The 21,275-nt window shown below is 32.3% G+C and overlaps 1 long non-coding RNA gene across 1 annotated transcript; it reads left to right on the top strand.

The window, feature by feature from the left end:
• The first annotated feature begins 11,048 nt into the window (after positions 1 to 11,048).
• Positions 11,049 to 12,451, top strand: LOC135193442 (uncharacterized). The gene is made up of 2 exons (XR_010309234.1): positions 11,049 to 11,335; positions 12,303 to 12,451. It is a non-coding gene; the product is annotated as an uncharacterized LOC135193442 (long non-coding RNA).
• The last annotated feature ends 8,824 nt before the right edge of the window (positions 12,452 to 21,275 follow it).

Raw genomic sequence — 21,275 nt, 5'->3', positions numbered from 1 at the left:
AAATGGGTATAAATAATTCTTTAATAGAATGCCATTATTAAAACTCTATACGCGTTGACAAATATGATACAGCAATATTTAGTATTTTTGAAGGGTGTGTAACTACAGTCTCAAGGAAAAAAAATCTTAGTTTAAAAGGTTGGGGACGCATCGAGGATGCAAAGGAATGTGTCATAGTTCGTCCAGGACTAGTTTGTAGCCCGTCTGCCAGGTCAACTGTTTTAACTTAGTGGGGAAGGATGAGGAATAGTAAGGAATGTAAAGGGTAAGACTCTCATGGGATCGAAAGAGCTGTATGTGAGTCGTACTGAGGATCGTAAACTGCTTTTTAAGATACTTGTAGGTGGGGGATTTATTTATTTAAATACTTTATTGCACAACACATGAGTACATAAGAGAATACAAAAATATTTGGTGCGCAAAAGGAGGTCTTATCGCTTATAGCGTTCTCTCAGAGACAACCTTTGGTGATCGAAGCTTAGAACGACAACAGGTAAGTGCCGATATTGATAGAGAGATGAGACAATAACTACACATAACTACATCCCAATAATACACACACAATAATAAAATATATATCATATAATTATAGATATAATTATATGGGGGATTATAGCTTAATTGAACAGAAAAGCCACTAAAGCGATTGTGAAATTCAAAAAATTGTTATGTTTACCAAGTCTAAATATAAAAAGATATTTTGTTAGCGATCAAGATGGTTTAATTGCTCTTCATTTAAAATGATATAACACTGTATCTGCATGTGATTAGTCACATAGTTATCAGCATAGCAATCGATAGGAGGAGCGACTGTGCTACTGTAACTTAAATAGGAGTAACCATAAAGTTCTTTAACCGTATAATGGATTCCAAGGCAACACATACCTTCCTACTAACTCCATTTACTAGTGTTAACCAAGAGAGATGTTTATTCAAAACAATAACAAGGTTATTTTTTGTTTCGCAAATTTGTATCGAAACCGTTGAAAATAATATTGATGGATGTAGTTTCCAGTAAAACCGCGAAATAAGCCTCTGACTATCTGAAAATATATTTGAGCTATTTCATAGCATTCGAGTTTAATTAACATTCCCAGGTATCAATCGAGTCGATACATATAATATATTTTAGTTCTATTTAATAGGTATTTATGTAGTTTTAATTAATATAAAAAACTATCAGGGCCGGACCGTAAGATAAGAGGCCCCTGGGCTAACACTACTTAGGGGCCCACCTAAGACATATCTGAACGTAGACTTGAAACCATACGACCTGTTTAATTTAATAAAGTTATGGATTATTTCGCATTATCGTCTATTTTTGACTTTGACTTGACTTTGCTGGAGCCCCCTTGAATCCACGGGGCCCTGGACTGAAGCCCAAAAATCCATATGGTAGATCCCGCCCTGAAAACTATTCCCCTTATATATATTCAATATATTGTATACGTTATCGATATACATGATCATAGTTATGTAAGCTGTAAATACGAGTACGTAAGTGTAGTGTAGTGTAATATTACAATAAGAGTGTATCATCACCATAAGAGCGACCGAAAGAGTTATTGATAGGTACTGACATACAAGTACCTACTTATATAATACACGTTTTACTTGGCGGTAAAATAATTTAGGATTTTACAAATGTTTCTCTGTTAGTCATTTTCCAGCAATTAAATGTGATATATTCTAGCTAGTAATATGATCTCATACTTGCCTCCCTCTGTATCAGGTAATCGTATTGTAATTTCTTATAAAATATTTGCAATTAGATGTAATGGAATAATATGTTTATGTCATGTATTATTTCTTAGAAATTAAAAAGATCATACCTAGATGAGCCTCATTATAGGACGGCAAAGGATTATTTCCCTACTGTAAATATTGTTTACAATTTTTATTTCCTTTACAAAGTAGAATATTATGTACTAGGAATATTAAAATTTTTCAATCTATCATTTTTTATGAAAATTAATCAATTCTGTTAAAAAGTTTATACAACAAAATAAAAAAGCAACATTCTGAAAACTAGTATAGTAACTTCCATTAGAAGTATCATGTCATGTAACTTTCTACAAAGTAACAGCTAGTGGATACTTCTGACGAGTTTCTAAAATGTTTCATCAACAAAACTACATTAGTCGTTCGTTTAATTAACCAAAGGAAATAGATAGCGATTAGAATAAACTCGTTATTGACGAATAAAATCGTAACGGATGCATAAGTTTATAGCGACATGTTTTAAAATACCTCGGTGGGTGCATGTCTAACCTAATAAAGTGTAGCGGATATAGTAGACGTTGTTACGTTAAATTGTATATTCCGTGTAATCCGACATCATATCACATTAACGAACCCGATCGGGATTTTTTAGAACATTGCGTGTAAATTTTACATCGTGTAATTAATCCTTTTTTATTTCAAAGTTTTTGCAAGAGCCGGTAACGAGGTTAAGCAACACATTTTTTACCATTTCGGTATCGGTATTCTAGCAAAACGACTGCCGTTTTTGTGTATAGTATTTTATGAGAATTATGCTAATTACTTGCACGGATATTTAATTATTGTGTAGTTGCTTAGTACCTAGTTTGTTTCACGTTTACCAAGAAATCAAATCACATTAATTGATTGTGATGAAGAAATAATTTAAATTGTTAGGTTGCTAGTTTTGAATCGCATTTATTTATTTCTTATACAAATTAATATATAAGTATGTATATATTTAAAGGGTGGATAAGTAGTGTATTTTTTTTATAAAAAACAGTTATTACGAATAATAGTTCATACATATAATGTCTAAATCTTTATTGTTTCTTGATGCTATTATTTAAACAACAAGCTTAGTACCAATAAGTAGATTTAAAATATTCCCTACAATTCTCTAAACTGAATTGTCGTTGGAAAATCTGCAAAAGTATCGATATTATAGCACTGCAATTATAAAATTCCGAACGTTTGTATTCCCGGTAAGCCTAGTTGGTAACTTTATGGAGGATAAATACTTGGAAATATAATTTTAATAACTCTCTAACTTCAGTGTAAATTGCACTGAGGCGTTAACTCGCGTCATGTCACATCTTAATGTTAGAAGGAAATTAATTATTATTTTAATGTATTTATATTTCGTTATTTTATTTTTGTTACTTATTTTTATAACTATACAACTCAACTGTTCCCGAAAAAAATTAACGTTACATAACTAAATAGACGTCGAAAAATTACTTATTAAACATATAAATATAGATACTGTTAATAGCACCGATTCGGGTTTTTTAAGTAGTGTATTCCAATGGTAGAAGATGATTTACATACGATTTGCCAAAGCTCAGCTATGTTGTGCACCACAACAAGTCAAAACAAAAAAAAACTTGTCTGGTTAGAAATCTTTATTTCTCATTAAGTATTTCATGAGAAAACGCAATAAATAAAACGTTCACTAATTGCGAGTACGTACAAGTTACATTAAAATTTTAATACATAACATGTGTGTTTAATACAAACAAATTAACGAACCAATGTATAGGTAAGCAGTGTTGGAAGTGGCAAAGACTATATAACACCAATTATTGTTGAAATATAACATTTGAGCAATTTTTAATTGAATGTTGTCATTGTTTTTGATTCTTTTAAATCATAATAATATTATACATTTTTAAAGAATCGTGAGCTGTTTGAAGCTTTATTTCTAGTCCAAATCCATGTCGATTTTATTGATATCAGGTATTTATTAGGATTTTAATCATGTCATATTTATTTTAATTTGTGTCATGATTTAAAATTGCGGTTAATTGATCAGTAATTAATAGGAACTAAGCTGACCGATTTCGGCCGTGGTGCCCATTCTTATGGAAATCTAACCTAATGCGACCAGCGATGGACATGTTTATATAATAATAATAATATATTTATTTGCCAATAACAGTAGTACAGAACATTCATGACACATACAGAGTACTTAGAAAAAATATTAAACAAATAATAGATTAATGACCCCCATGCTAGGAAAATCCTGTGTTATGGGGACATTCATCCGTCCACTACAACTAATTAAATCGATGATGTTTTAAAAGTAGAATACACATTTCTTACGGTAATAGCAGATAAATAATTTTTGACAACGGTGTGTTTGAAAGTGTAATGTATGGTAATTATGTAAGAAGTAGGAAGTAAGAAGTAAGTCTACTCATGTCTGATAAGGTATGTATGCAGTGAGTGTGGTTGTGGAGAAATGTGTTGGTGAGGTTGTGTGGGTGGGTGAGTAAGGTGTTGTGTATGTATTGAATGGTTCGGAGTGGTATTTGTACCTGATAATTATGATTCTGATGGTTATTCATATATGTGTCTGGGAAAAATTGCGAAATTGGTAGATTTGTTACTCGGGTTGTCATTTATATGTTGATTTAATAAGATTTTCTGTTTCGTGATAGTCTAGCGACATAAGATATTCTTTGGTGTTGTGTTTGCATTGATGCTTGTTTAATGTGTGTATGTTAAGTTTTGTGTGCAATTTGTTGTACAGTAGAGAGCTCAAGAATGGAAAATGACGCTGTGCGAAGGCTATATTAACGTGGAGTTTTTCACAAGCGGGGATTGATCTTCTCCTTGGGACGGAACTACTAGTTTCTGGGGGCAGCAGAGCAGCGTGTTTACGCATAATTATGCGGATAATGTAAAGCTGCCTCACTGTTTAAGGTTTTGTAATCCATATATAATTGACGAGGCTTTCCCATAAGAACCTTGATGATAGCACGTTGGGCGCGCTCCACCTTGATAATCGCTGACTTTGCAGTCCCTCCCCAGGCCGTAATACAATACCCTACAATTGATCCACAGAGTGCATTGTAAACTATATTTAAGGTGTCAATGTGAGCCGATAGTCTTAGTTTTTTGAACACAAATATAAGTTTTCTTATGCGTGATGAAAGGGATTGAAGGTGTGTTTTCCACGATAGGCAGGCGTCGAATTGCAGTCCAACATATCTTATCACTGGTACTCTGGTCACGGTAGGGCATGTACAATTTATGTCTTGTGTGTCGCATTGGTGTGCTTTGACCGTGATTGTGTGTTCTGCCGGTTGCGCAGAGGGGCGAGAGGTAAACGTCGTGGATTTGGTTTTCTCGACGTTTAAGGTAAGACTGTTCAAGAGACAGTGTCAAAGGCCTTCGAGAGATCTAGGAAAATGCCTAGGCCCTTCATTTTTTTGTCAATATTGTCTACGACACAGTTAAGTAAGTTGGAAACAGCATCATCGGTGGATAACCCCTTTCGAAACCCGTTATGGTGATATAAGTTTGTATTTGTTACATAGTTGTTTAGGTTTTTGTATAGTATTTTTTCCAGAATTTTGGAGAGCGCTGGAAGTATCGAGATTGGGCGATAATATATGACACTGCCTCTGTCACCTGATTTGTAGATAGGATGAACTAAGGCCTTTTTTAGGGCTCTTGGGAATATTCCTGCAGACACAGAGAGATTGCAAATGTGTGTAATTGATGGAAGAAGTATGTTACTTGCGGATTATAATAGCTTACAGGAGATTCCATCCCAACCCGCAGAACTATCGGTACAAAGTTTCCTAATTATGCGCTCAACTTCTTTTTCATCCGTCCCCAGTAAAACCAACGAGTTCGAGGTGGTAATTGTTTTCCTGAAGAAATATTGGAAACAGTTCTGAGGAGATTCTTGCCTACCTGTGTGAAGTATGAATTTACAGAATCTACAGATTTTTGGGGCGAGTGACAAAGTGTTAGGAGTTCAGTTGGTGAAGTTGAATTGTGCTTAGTATGAGTAATGTTTTTTATGGTTACCCACATTTTTTTGGGATTATCTTTCACAAATTCTTGTTTTTCATATGGAAATTTTAATTTTTTAAGTAAGTTATTGCAAAAATTACGATAGCGTAGGTATGTAATTTTAAGAATAGGGTTTTCAGGATCTTTCCTTGTTTTTTTTGTGCATTTGGTCTCGATTTCGTATGCATCTCAATAATCCCGGAGTGATCCAGGGCTTTATAATTCTGGCTTTGCTAGGAATGGTTCTATAGATTGTGTTTTAAGCTGTAATGGAAGATAAAATGCTTATCAGTTTGTCCGTTTGTAGTTAGGATCGTTCATTGCCATAATTTTTGAAAAATCGCAACTTTCGATGTCTTTGATAGCATTTGAGAGATTGAGGCGAGCTAAGCGAAATTTGTAAGGTTCTTTAATTGGATTACAACTTTTTAGACTTAATAGACCACCTGAATGATCGGTGACTGAGGTATCAAGAACTAAATATAACGCTAATTTGTTTGTTTTCAATAAAACGTGATCCAAGCAGTTGTTTAGGCGAGTTGGGAGTTGATGTGCTGGTAAAAGACCGTGGGAAGCCGCTAGGTTAAGATACTGGTGAGAACGAACATCTGTGCCGTTGGGACAAATATTTATATTGACGTCTCCAATCACTGCGATGGTGTTAAAATTTTTAAACTTGACCAAAACGTTGTGTAAGCTATCGAGAAAGTTATCAATGGTTTTGATTGACGGCGATCTATAAAGTGCAATTATTGCTACTTTATTTTCGATAGTGCATATGATGCAGCTAGAGTCAGTGAATTGCGGTTCCGTGATGGTAATTCTCAGATGTAAATAACTATTCCGTCATTATTATTCAGTACATTTATTGTATGGTGAACTGTATATCCGGCCAGAGTAGGTATTGATGTAAGGTTATTAAGCCAGCATTCTGTCAAGATCAGAACGTCGCTTTCGATTTTAATCGCTACTAGAAGGCAGTTGAAATCACAGTTGTCATTCAATTCAATCATTATTGAGGAGTAGTGTGCGCAAATGCTTGACTATGGCTTCACCCTTATAATCTAATGGGAACCTTATGGAAATCGTATACGATTAGTCATAGAAAGTCAAGGCGCAAGGCGAACAGCTTCCAAAATCCACTGAGAAGCCTGGGGCTCGGGTTCATGCTAGTCATAGTTTAAACTAACGAGTTAACATACATACAACAACAAATTAAAATACATACTTACATACATACAACATACGTACTGTATCGAATAAATTGTCTTGTATTGTTTTATAATTTTGAACTTTGTAGTATTTAATATTCAAACGTTATTCAAATATATCGGAGTAATCGCACGTGCCTGTCAAAGACACGGTGCAAGGTGCGTTGGCGGAAGCGTTCATTTTAGCGACGTCACGTTTCAATCAGATAACAACAGGAACTACGGGAAGTGAAGCAATGTTATTATAATTTATTATTAAAAAAACGAATTATTAATAAAAACATTATATTTTGATAATAATAAAATATATTATTTTATAAGTATGGAATTATTATTATTATTTATGGTATCGGGCAAAATGCACAGAAATCGCACTGTTTTTGATGAAATATGGAATACTATCGCGATGTCCGAATATGAAATTGAGCGGCCAGGATTAATCCAAGCAATCATTACACAATATAAAACAAACTCGCTTACCGCTGTCTGTCCCTATGTATGCTTAGACCTTTAAAATTACACAACGGGTTTCGCTGCGTTTTATTAATTAATTGCGGTTTTAAAAAAAGTCCGAGATGCTATATGTCTATCATTTAGGGATAACCCACAATAACAATTTTGTATCCTTTACTTTTTACGAAAAATAATGGCTTATTTTCGAAGCGATTTTAAGCAATACAGCATTAATTCTAATCCAATTAACCTTAAATACACTGTAAATTTAATATAGATCAATATGGTCCTGTACAGCATGTAATTTAAATGATTATTTTCGAAGATATTACAGATTTAAAACGAAGGGACATAGCGGTTTGTATTGTCAATGACTGAAAAAATGTGTAAGACATTCTGTATTATATTTAGCGTCAGCATTGCACCCGTACGAAGCCGGGGCGGGTCACTAGTTATATATAAAAATCAAAATGTTATAGAAGATGCACATTGATCCAATATCTACGTAAATGGTTCGTTCAGGTCGGAAAGAGCTTGATCGTCAATAACTCGAGCTGCCCTAGGTTCACTAAACTGGAAGAAGTTGGTACTTTGGCTGGTACTCTTGCCCAGGGGCGAAAGCAGTACTCCATGTGAAGCCAAGTTTTAGTTTTGTCTAATAACAGAAGGAAGTGTCAGTTAATAGTAGACTCCATTGAGCACGTGTCCGCAGCATTTTCATGGGAATGCTATCTTGTCCATTCGACTTATGTCCAAGAAAAGAAGTTACGAACGGCATTTTGTCGATATTTGTCGATATCCTTCCGTGTATATAGTATTTTATTTCACAGTAATTAAACGTACATCGCACAAACGATATATCCAAATTTTGGAAAACATCACTTAAAATATTCGTGTCGCGATTTAATTGAGTTGACGCTGTGAAAATTGAGTTAAGTTTTTTTAAATGCTTTTTTTTTTTGTTAATGTGTATAATTTAAATTTAATTGGAATACGTCGTGTTTTGATTACATGGCAATATTAAAAATGATTTTATTAATCTTTATATATTTTTTGATCATAAGTCATTAACCACTTAAAATATAATTACACAATTAATGTTGTTTATAACATTGATTGGTTTAATTTACATAAACCTTGTATATCTTATGCAAAGAGCTATTATTGTTAATTTATCAAATTGAAATTCTGAGAATGCTCTCAAATATAAAACTGTTCGGTTGTAATGGTCTTTAATTACGAAGTCTTGTTATCATTTAGTTTTAACGATGAAATGTATCAGTTAATGTGTTCGGCTCAACTTTGGCCGGAATTCGAGGAAATTTAGCCTACATTTTGCAATTTACCTAACAATATGAACAATACCTTGACCTTTTATATCTTTCGCCGTAACTTATGCGCATAGGTTTGGCACTGCAGGGGTAGCGATTTCATAGAATCCTGTGGGGCGAAGAGTTGGCGCGTTGCACGAAGGCTTATAAATAGTGGGTATAGTATGTATATCTATTTCACGCTTTCGCGTTGGTTTTGGTATTGTTCAAACTGTCATCCACTTTTTCTATTTTCGATGTTCGTGATATTTGACACTAGTTTTACTTGCGTACATATCTATTCTAATGATAAATGTGAAAGTAGCCCTGTATGCCTGTCTGTCAATGAATTTGATGAAATTTGATGATTGATGATTGACATAAGCTAGTTTTTATGCCTAACACCTGACAACCCACATCTAAAACGCGTTCGGAGCCGCGGTCGACAACAAGTTATATATATATGTGATAGTAAATACAAATAATTTTGACTTGCTATTTTATAAGATTCAATTTATAGTTACCTATTCGGAATGTAGATTCTGGCGAGAAGAGTCGGCGAGCAACTCGGTAATTAATTACTCTTTTCCACAGATTAAATTACATGGGTATGCTAATTAAATTATTATTCATCTTATACGACAAGTAACGAATACCAACATCAAGCTTTTTTATCATCATGTAATCTTTATTTGAGTAATATTATCAATGTATTTTTAACATAAAATGAAAATGTATTAATCGACAACGCTAAAATTATTATTTAAAGGATTGGAAATTGAAAACCTTGTCCTAGTAAGTATGAATTGGCACAGTCATCAGTGTAGACGGATTACTTAGTTTGACAAGACTCTTTTAACTTATAGTTTTTCCACATACCATTGTATCAAAATAAACTGTGATACTACTATAAAAGATGACATTGCAAATAAAATAGTCTAGACTATATACAACTTTTATATTGAAGAAAAACATTAAAGAAAAATCATTGTTATTTCCGGCTAGGAAAGTTTATATAGTTGACTTTTCTCTACTATACATGTATTAATTTTGAATCACTCTGTTTATTGATGAAAACTGCATAAAAATCTGTTGCATAGTTTAAAAGATCAAAGTGTTTAGACGGCGGGAAGCGACTTCGTTTTATACTTTGTAGATACTATGAAAATATACTCATTTTGATGTTAAATATACTAATAGAGAATTAAATATTTTTAAATAAATATAGTAGCTGTTTATTTATTATAATAGATCTTTTTATAATCATTCTAGCCAGATGCATCGTTATAAATTAGAATTTAATTCGACTAGCGCAGGCACAACTACAGTCTAAATACACGAGCTCTGATTTGATATTCATATTGAGGCTGCAGTGAAAACATGAATCAATAAATAAGCTACAGTCATTAGACGTGTAATTGAATATCACATGCTTTAAGGACTGCGTTATTCGCTAATTGCGCTCTTTGCATTTCCTATGATTTCTATAAAATGGTTATGATTTCGTTTTATACGCAATTAAATCCCATTATGGTTAAGCTTAATGTAGTAATATTTATCATATAAGGATATAACATGTTTTATATTTAAATAAAATAATTAAATTGGGCTTAATGGAGTTACGCAACAGATTCGTTTAAAATAAAAAAAAAAAACAATAATACCGTTTTATAATTTAATAACATCTCAAATAAACATGCTACGAATTGTTCGTCTTATCAATCTTAGACAATCCAAAGGGTTGCTGACACTAAGAATTTCCGTAGTTTTAATGGTAGTTAAAACATGGACCAACGGGTGAACAACAGCTACCTTGAACGCAGGGCATGCAGTATCTTGTCATAGGACAATCACATCCTCCAGGGCATCTAGCAAAGGTTCCGATATTGAAGTCGCGGTAGCAACCATATTGATACGGCATCTCCTATACGTAGTTTTGAATAATAAATCGTTTGTTTAATTTTTTATAAGCACACCTAATTTTTTTATTTGTATATTTTCTAATAAGATAGAATTGATTGACAATTTTCTTTAAAAAAAAAACAAGACAATATGTCTTTGATAAAAGGTTTTATGTACTTATGTATTTGTTCGTTAAATACAGAGACAGAAATATCAAATAAAATTAAAAACGGTGGCATTTGTAGGCAGAATATTAGCACAAAATTGAATACAAAAAAGGTTGTCTAATTTCGCATTAATAAAATAATGCTATATTACTTTGTATTTCGAACCACGTACAGGATATTATAATTATTATTAAATAAACCTATGATTTTAGTATGTGTGATGTTTTAATGCTGGCCACATACAAGTTGAATAATATAATTTGACAATATAAAGTATTTCTAAATTTTATTCAAAGACTTTAGTAATCAGCTCAAATTTTACAGTTAATGTTTTAATATTTGGTTCGAACCATGCCTGTTTACTACGGAGGCTTCGTCGGCGGACCTCAAGGCGGAGGCTACTGCCTGTATTCGTTTCAACCATGTAACCCAACTACTGGGGGGTGTGGGCCATGCGGACAACTGCCAGGGCCCTGCTGCAATCTCTCTTGTTGAACAGGTACATCTCAGAATAATTGTAAAATAAAGATGATTGACTCATAAATGACTGACTTATAAAGGGCAAGTCCTGATTACCTAACCGAAGATTTAAATCTTGAGGTAGTTGAGATGTTACAGATAAAAGTAAAAAAACTTGTAACATGGATTGCGGGCTTTAATAATGTAATAGTGTACCATTTATTTACTAGTTAGTAATCTTTTGTATTGATTAGGTGAAATTCTGTTAATATTCATAAAATTTCAAAACGAAATTAATTTACAATGTTGATAATATTGTTCGAAACAAACGTAACGAGATTAAATTATATTTTGAATAATGCAATATTGGAATATAGTAGGTAAATACAATGTACTTGGTTGTAGGGCTTTGTGCAAGCCCATCTGGGTAGGTACCACCCACTCATCAGATATTCCACCGCCAAACAGCAGTACTCAGTATTATTGTATTCCGGTTTGAAGGGTGAGTGAGCCAGTGTACAGGTACAAGGGACATAACATCTTAGTTCCCAAAGTTTTTAGTGCATAAATGATGTAAGAAATTATTAATATTTCTTCTAGCGCCATTGTCTATGGCGCTTTTGGCAGTTGGCTCATTTGATCGTCTGCCTACCTATAACATAAAAAAAGATTGTTTCCCCTAAATTGGGCGATAAAAATGAAAGAGCCGAAATAGGTCAAAACATATGAAACGCCAGAAAGCGTCACTGATTTTGCATGTGCTTAATTTGTGTTTATAATTCATCTCGTGCTCGGCGGTGAAGCAAACATCTAACCAACCATCAAACCATCTTGTCAGAGGTTATTCGTGTCCATTTTCCCACATTTATCAGAACGCGTCACCATTTACTCAATATTGTATCTATTTTTGAAGGCAACTTAATATTATTACATAAATTAATGTTACCAAAGTCTGTTGAAGTGTAACATAGTTTACTTAAAGTTTACTCGAATTGTTTCCTTTTCAGTTTCCGCCATCTTGTGATGTTATCGACGTAGAAAATTTTAACACTTGTATTGTTTGCGGTATTACTCGTCTTAATCGGAGCTGTTATTTTTGGTTATTATGGCTTTTTCATACCTTTTGGACTGTGAAATAAATTCATATATTATATCAGTGTCTTTGATTTCTTCTAATTTATTATTTGGTAAATCATAAAAAGGATTTCGTAAAAAAAATCATGATATTAATTCTAACCAGCAGCAAATGACTATTAAATTATTTTTATGTCATAGGTAGACGGACGGACAAACAGCACACCTACCACTTACCAAAAGTGGTCACCACTCCCCATGACATTGGTGCTGTAAAAAATATTAACGTCTACTTACATCGCCAATGCGCCACGAACTTTGGGAACTAAGATGTTATGTCCTTGTTACACTGCCTCACTTACCAAACAATATTAATCATTGCTGTTTGGTGATAGAATATCTGATGAGTGGGTGGTACCAACCAGCCAGGCTTGCACAAAGCGCTACAACCAAGTACTTGCTCAACTTTTAACGATAACGGAATTAATTTAATAACACAATTGAATCGTGCGTTAACAAATTGCAAATGGAAAAATGTTTGCTATTACGTTCATATTTTGTTATGAATTGTATATTATAGGATAGCATGTGCAGTTGAAAGGCGGGTAAATTGCAGTGTTTCCGGCGCGCTTCCATGAACGAGAACGCTACGCATTCACCGTACTAATTCAGCGGTAAATAACATTTTGATTTCTGTGAAAATTGTTCTTAATTATTGCTTTACTCTATTATATAAGATTTTAATAGTACGGTACAATAGTTATATTGACTATACGTATTTAGTCTTCGTTTATGTAAAAGACCGTTTTTTAAATAAATAGGTAAGCGAATATGGGCCACCGGATTGTAAAAGGTAACAACCGCCCATATACATGAACACCGTAAATTTTAACATATTCCAAGCGCCACCAATCTTGGGAACTAAGTAAGTATCCCTTGTGCCTGTAATTACACAACAACAACACAAAGTATTGCTGCTTAGTGGTAAATATAATATGATGAATGGGTGGTACCTACTACCTACCCAGATGGGCTTGCGCAAAGCCAGACCACCAAGTAAAAATCTATTTGCACATTTTAAAATCGACTCGTGTGCCGTGACAGCAAACGGTATGGCGCTGTTCTATGTCGTCTGCCGTTTCAACGGCGCTTTCTACTCGTCTAAGTGTTGGTAGCGCGTGTACAATCTATAATTATATTAATTTCATTTAAGAATCTCCCTTTTTAACTTCATATTTATCTATTTAAATTACAATTACTCTTTAATAATCATGAAATTCGATGTTTCATATCTACCGGGAGTTTTGTGACGGCCATTACACACTACACGACACACAAAACATATTATATATTATTAATAATTATCTTTTAAGGCGCTGCTATTTATATAATGAATTATTTATACGAAGACTTTTAGGAAAAGAGCGGGTAAACATTTCACCGAAAAGGTGTTAAACTTCTGTCTCACAACAGTCACATCCGTCGGTCCTTCCCACGACAAATTGTAGGAAGTGCGTTCCAAATAACCAAATTGACTGTCACAACGCTTCTACGAATTTTCAAATCGCTTATCTACTAGGGTGAGCGCTGGGTCGGAACTTTATGTGGAAGTCGAAGCAGAAGGTAGACTCAGTCTTATCACAGTCTTTATTGTAGGTACTCAACCTTATAATACTAAGTATTGTATATGTATATATGTAAATCTAGTGCCTTTCTTGTCTTAATTTTTTAATATCACTCTTTGAATAAATTTCAAATCAAGATTTAAGTTGACTAAAAGCGCTTGTAAAAATAATTAAACAATATATATATATATATATATATATATATAGAATAAAAAAAAAGCTAGCATATATTTCACTTATGAAAAGTTTTTTATTTAAAATACTTTAATATCATTTTTATTCACAGGATGCCTTCGGAATATTTTGTGATTTATCTAAGACCTTTGATTGTGTGCAACACGAAACTTTAGTCAGGAAGCTACGTCATTATGGAATTAGGGACACTGCACTTATTCTTCTGATTTCGTATCTGAGCAATCGGATTCAGAGGGTTGATGTAAATGGAAAGAGATCTCCCGGGTCTCCAATTACTGTGGGGGTCCCTCAAGGATCAATTCTTGGACCATTTCTCTTCCTTGTTTATATAAATGACCTGCCACATCTCTTAGGTGATAAACTCGAGATATTGTTTGCTGATGATACTTCTTTAATTTTTAAAATAAAAAGACGTCTTTCAATATATGACGATGTGAACAATGCTCTCTCTGAAATAGTAAATTGGTTTAGTGTTAATAATTTAATGTTAAATAGTAAAAAGACAAAATGTATTAAATTCACTACTCCCAATGTAAGATGTGTCAAAACGAGTGTACTTTTAAACGGGGAAGCATTAGATGTTTAAGAATCAACAGAGTTCCTTGGTATGACAATAGACTCTAAGCTCCAATGGGCCCCCATATAAATAAATTGGCGAATAGACACAGCTCTGCAGCATATGCGGTAAAAAAAATTAGACTTTTGACTGATGTGGGTACGGCTCGCCTTGTGTATTTCAGTTATTTCCACAGTATAATGTCGTATGGCATCCTACTTTGGGGTAATGCAGCTGATATTAATACCATTTTTGTACTGCAGAAGAGGGCTATTCGTGCAATTTATAACCTGGGCCTAAAAGATTCGTTAAGAGGTAAATTTAAAGAAATTAAAATAATTACTGTCGTTTCTCAATTTGTTTTTGATAATGTTATGTATGTACGCAAAAATATAAATGATTTTCCCAGAAATTGTGACGTACATTCTATTAACACTAGGAACAAGAATAACTTGTTACTCCAAGTACCCGATTACACTGGGTTAGTAACTCTTTTTTGGGGCAATGTATACGTTTTTACAACAGGATCCCGGAAAACGTTCAAAATTATTCAATAATAAAATTCAAAAGAATCGTTAAAGAGCGATTGTGTGCTAAAGGATATTAAAACACTAATGACTTTTTAGTTGACTGCACACCTTGGGAATGAAATGATCGCCTCCAGGCTGTTTCAAATAACTAAAATATAATTATTATGGTATTTATGAAAGGTCTGATCGGGTGTGCATCTTCATTTAATCTGTAGATGAAAACCGACCGAAAGTGCGACCTTTCGGTTTGATTTTCCAATTTTTACATACATATTTAATTTGTATAATAAGGAAACAAAATTTTTACTTTTTAACAATGTACTTTGGCAACATATAGACTTTTAGACGCCCGTAGAGCGATTGTGGAATTTAGTAGTTTAAAAAATACTGTTATTCTTATGTCATAGCCTAATTAACTCGACGGTATACGCGCTCCCTAACGATGTGAAAGTCTGATCCTGATCCGGATTTGTTGTCTTTATTTATCTTAGCAATTGTTTACAAAAACTGTAATAACTACACCAAATTCTATTCTTATGAAAAACTATGGCATAAAGTGAAAATAAATTTATATTGACACCATGTATTTGACATCCATGTGAGGCTTGCTCTAGTATGAAATCCTGGCTCATCCAATATCTAGAAATGGAGTCGATTTAAAGTTTTCTGAGGAATATAAAATCAACGAACGAGAATTTTAACAATTTTTTCTGGAAATTCGTTCACGCTTTTGTTGCCGGTGACTATGAAAATTAGTAAACTATTTTTTATAAAATAGAAATAAAAACTGTTTTTAAATAGCTTACTATGAGTACAGATCAAATATTACTTTTAACACCTATTTAGGTATATTTATGTTTTAAAACGTATGTCTGGACTTAAAATTAGTTTACCCACACTTTAATTTTTTTGAATATGCAATATGCAAACTTCGTGGTAGCTACTGTTTTATTTTATAACAAGGAAGTCTAATCTCGGAACAGGACACATCATCGTGCTATTGTTTATGGCAGCCATTTCCCCAGTTCTGACCTCGTGACCATCTTCCGCTGACCTTCGATGCGAAGCTGACGTTCTCTGACGTCACAACCCTCTGAAATAGCTCGCGAACTTTGTGACTAACGTAAAAATTAAAACGAGTCTGTTGTAATGTTTCATTCATTATTCAGCGTATGAGGGATAATTTTAGCAGCAATAGAAACGACGTATCATGTAAATATATGTTATTCTCATTTAATCTTCAGTCAATGAAATCTTTAAATACATCAAATCAGTGTAAGTATAAAAGATATTAACATATCGCGATATTTTTTTCTAACTGTATAGTTATTCTGTAAGAACAATATCGATAATAATCGCAGAACACAAATTTATCGAAATGCCGTATAACCTTAACTCGGTTGTCAACATTTCTTGAGTTCAATAAAAAAACAAATAAAATCGTTACGGAATCGTAATACTGATAATAAAAATGACAACATAATGCCCAAATTAACATACCTACATTATTTAATTGGTGGAAAAGAGATACTAATGAGTTTGTTGCAAGTTTTTTTGGAAGATTCCATGTACGTACTCCATTCCGAATCGAGTACTATCGATTCGGAATGGAGTAGTTTTACATTTAATTGAAACTATTCTTGTAAAATGACGATTCAAAAGTGCTTGTAAAATACTATTTAAATAAAATATTCTTATTTTAAACGTTATTCTCTATACTTTATTATAATGGATTTTTGGAAAATGAAAAGAACAAAATTAATCAAGGTAAGACAAATTTAATATCGGGATTATTTATTTCTGTATAATAAAAGTTATCTTTATCTCCTTTTTCTACGTGATACGTCTACCTCGGAATCCTTTAATCAGTCTAGAAATATTAGTAAAACGAAACTCGTAAAACTAGAATCTAAAATTATTTGCGAATAATATAATCAGAGCGAATGTAAAGTTTCTTTAGCTTCAGTTTAGTAGAAAGAAAGTAACAAAATTCGTTATATAAATTGCGTAATTATTTATGTATTATATATTTTACACTATGAAATCAAAACATAGCCATCGTAACACTCACTGATATATAATTGAAATTTGAAAAAGTACATGATTACATTTTTTTAAAAAATTGTAACATATTTAGCATAGAAAAAACCAAAGATACTCATAATACTTACTAGTGATAATGAAGTTTGGTTAAAGCTAGTATCTATGTGATTATTTATGCTGCTTCGAATTATTTTAGAGTATATATACGTAATATTTACTGTGTAATATTTGCCCAGACTTATTTACTGTTTAGGTACTAAAATTTAAGATTTCCAGCAAACGATAAACAACTTCGTAGATATAAAAATCAGTTACATGACTAATAAAAAACACATACTATTTGTATTATGAAGGCGTCACGGTCGTTAGTTTAAAAGTTTTGTTAATAAAATAATTTATTTGAAAAATTCGAATAATAAGTTTTAATTATTTTATTACTTGCCTACATTGTTCAGAAAAAACAAAATTAACTAATACGATTTGAAAACTGAATGGTATTTATCATTTGAATAATACTTTACTGTTACAGAAAACAGATATGCCTACGTGATTATTATGTATCTATTAAAATTAATACTATTTTAAAGCCCCTAAATATTCCACGGAAATAATAGCACTATAAAATAGATTTATCTTTGGCGTAATTTAAACATGACACGTGAATAATTATTACGAAGTGAAAACAAATTATCGTTTATTATTCTAATGACGAGTCATTTTAACATGGCCGCATTATACGTGCGTAAATAGAAATGTTAATGTATTTTAGTTTATAATTTCTGCGCATTAGCCATAGCTTTCCTTGCGTTTTAATTATAATTCATATTGTACGCCAATGAATCACCAAAGCGTTGGAATAGTTACGCAAAACGAAATACGCGTAATTGCGTCGCGAACGTCGCGCGGCGCCGGCGCGCACTCGTGATCAAAATAAAAGATAATTACATTTCTTAGAATAGTTGTGTTTACAAACTAAACACGTATATATATGTAAATAAATTATGTCCACTCAATAAAAATGAAATGCGCATTGTTGTTGTTTTCTTAGTTTTAATTAATTAGTGGAACTTGGTTTCGAACCAATGTTAGGAGAACTGGGATGACGATGAAAGTCTCACTGCCTGGTGACATTGCCAGTTGGCAGACTTTGTAATATCGATTAATCTTAAAATCAATTAACAATTAATCGAAAAATTCGATAAATTTATATTCAACCATGTGATTTTAATATTTATTAATATTTACGACATTATATTTGCTGTGAAACCTCAGTTCATATAATTATATTGCTAGCTTTGAGAACTGTCATTAGATTTTTTCCTAGGATCGAGACAGTCACCATAATAAATAATAGAAATTTCGAAACGTCAAACTAACTTTCTTAAAATTTATACTCTCATTAACATCTATTTAATTGTATTATGTATTTTAAACATAAATTGTTTGCTTTATTTTATTCATTTTATTTCGAAATAAATATACCTACAATACACAATAAATTTTCCGCAATGTAGCTTAAAATTGGAAAGCGTAAATTATACAAATGAATAATCACATTATATTGAAATGCGTCTCAATTACTATTTGAAAGTTGAAATACGTGGATACAATATAAAACTTTAACGTTGTAAAAGCTATTTATCTAATTAGGAAACGTATAATGATAGTCTTTGTTAACGATGTACCGTGGTATCGAGATCTAGTTTAAAATATTTGTAGTTATGCTACGATATACGTGAAATGACTTTGATTTAAATTACTTTCATTAATTCTCGGTACTAGTTACCGGAAAAACTTAACAAAACTATGAATCTATATCATATACAATTATACAGTATTTCTTCATCTTCTCTCAAATAAATAAAAAATAGGAGTAATAGAAATAAATATGCAAAGTACACTCTGAATTTGTTGTTAGCTTTTTTTTTCGTAAGTTATCTGCCACAACTTTTTTTATCTATATTTTAATACTAAGTAATAATAGACTAAGAGAACCTTCGGCTTATTTTTGCATAATTTTTTTTACGAGTTTTAACGTCACTTTGTCGCCCTCGACCTACGTGTAGGATGTTATTCTGAAACATAGTAAAGCTATATCTTTTTTACCCATGTCCAAATAATGATACTTGTATGGGTATACCACATATAGAGGTCATTCTTTGGGAGTAATTGTTTTTAATATATTATTTTACATGAGTCTTGGATAGAAGTACGGCAGAAACAGTGACATAATCTGATCATTTTCATTTTTTATTCAGTGCAATACAGTACAATGTTACAAGTGAATAAATTTTCCTTTACTATTTACTCATACTCATAAGGTTATGTTCCTTATATAATGATGACGAAGAGGTTGATCTTTCTCAAGGCGACTGTGCGGGGCATTATGAGATGGTTAATTCGACATTACCGAAAAAAATTCAAACCCAAGATCCAGTTCCAAACCCCAGGCTCCTACTGATTTGTCGAATGTATACACGTTATTAAAACACTTAAAAGAGTCTTGGCTTTAAAATATCTAAATATTTTTACAACGATAATGTGTCTCCGCAAAACCACAAGTCGCGGCCGAAAATAATATGATGAGTTCTTAGCCTTATAGTGAAATAAATCAAGCAAATAATTCGATAATCGCCTGTTTTTTCCCGTTCATTGCTCGCAAGCTTTTCACGGAACCTCGTTATTAGTTTCAGCGTAATTGTAAATATTTTATTATTCAATTTGAATGATTATATTTGTCGAAGCCTACTTTACGAGCGCGTTCAGTGGCGATAGCTATTTAATATAATGTGTATTACAATTAATTAAAATGTACGTAATCCTCTTTTGTGGAAATATCTTTGTTAGAAGTGAGTAATTAAATATTCGCATTAATTTTCGTAATTAAATACAGAATATAAATATGGGTAGAGGCTTACTAATGATTAGTATGAAATGTATTTTTGTTCTTGAAATCATATTGTGTATGAATATTATTTTTTTAAAATTAATATGTTTATTGTTGTATAGTATTTCTATAAGAAATATATTTATATTATCAGAAATCGAATAGTCTTATATTTTCATACAAAATTATTAACTTTAACTTATGAAGAAGGTAGAGGCTGCTAGCGAAAATTGCTGAACGAAAAGTTCACATTGAAAAATATTTTATTTATTGTATTGGAAAAATTTGAAATTATTACCAATATCCAACGAAACACCAACAAAACAAAACATACATCAACTAATCAACCTTGGTGATAAAAACCTGCCGCCTTCTTGCATATGAACGCAAATGCCAGTTTTATTAACATACAAAGTTAACGTCTTCATCGTATCGCCTTCTAAAAACATTAATAAGTTACAGCTTAAAGACGGTCTCATCATATTCATATGTCTATGTACTGTACGCAACACATTGCATCACGTGTAAGAAGTGTATCGAAGTCACCACATTTATTTTATATTTATATATGTGTACGTGATTGGCGATATTGTGTTTGTAGGTGAATGAGAAATAATTGAGGATGTCCAGTTATTAAACAAGTCAAATTAACTACCGTCATTTTTAATGCAATAAGTTGTGTCAATAACCATTTTTTATTATATAGTTGAGTGTACGAACAAATGTCTAATGGTAAGGGGTCAACTCCGTCTGTAGTCATTGGTACTATCATATAAAATTATCATTCATTTCATCATAAATGGTAAGCTAAGGTGTTATATCCCTTGTACCTGTAGTTACTCTGATTCACTCTCTTCAAACCGGAACATAACAATATTAAATGTTGCTGTTTGGAGGTAGAATTTCTCATGAGTTACGTAAAATAGTAAATATGGTAAATACCATATAATATTCTATGTCCATTAATTTATACTTTCGAGCTATACAAACAAAGAAAGCTAATAAGCAATAATATATATTACCCTACCGATTTGTATATAACGGAAGTACGGATAAAATTACATGTATGG

The sequence above is a fragment of the Vanessa tameamea genome, chromosome 9 (assembly GCF_037043105.1).
Source record: "Vanessa tameamea isolate UH-Manoa-2023 chromosome 9, ilVanTame1 primary haplotype, whole genome shotgun sequence".
Classification (NCBI taxonomy): domain Eukaryota; kingdom Metazoa; phylum Arthropoda; class Insecta; order Lepidoptera; family Nymphalidae; genus Vanessa; species Vanessa tameamea.
Note: the sequence above shows the minus strand (reverse complement) of the source record. Positions and strands in the feature narration are given on the sequence as shown.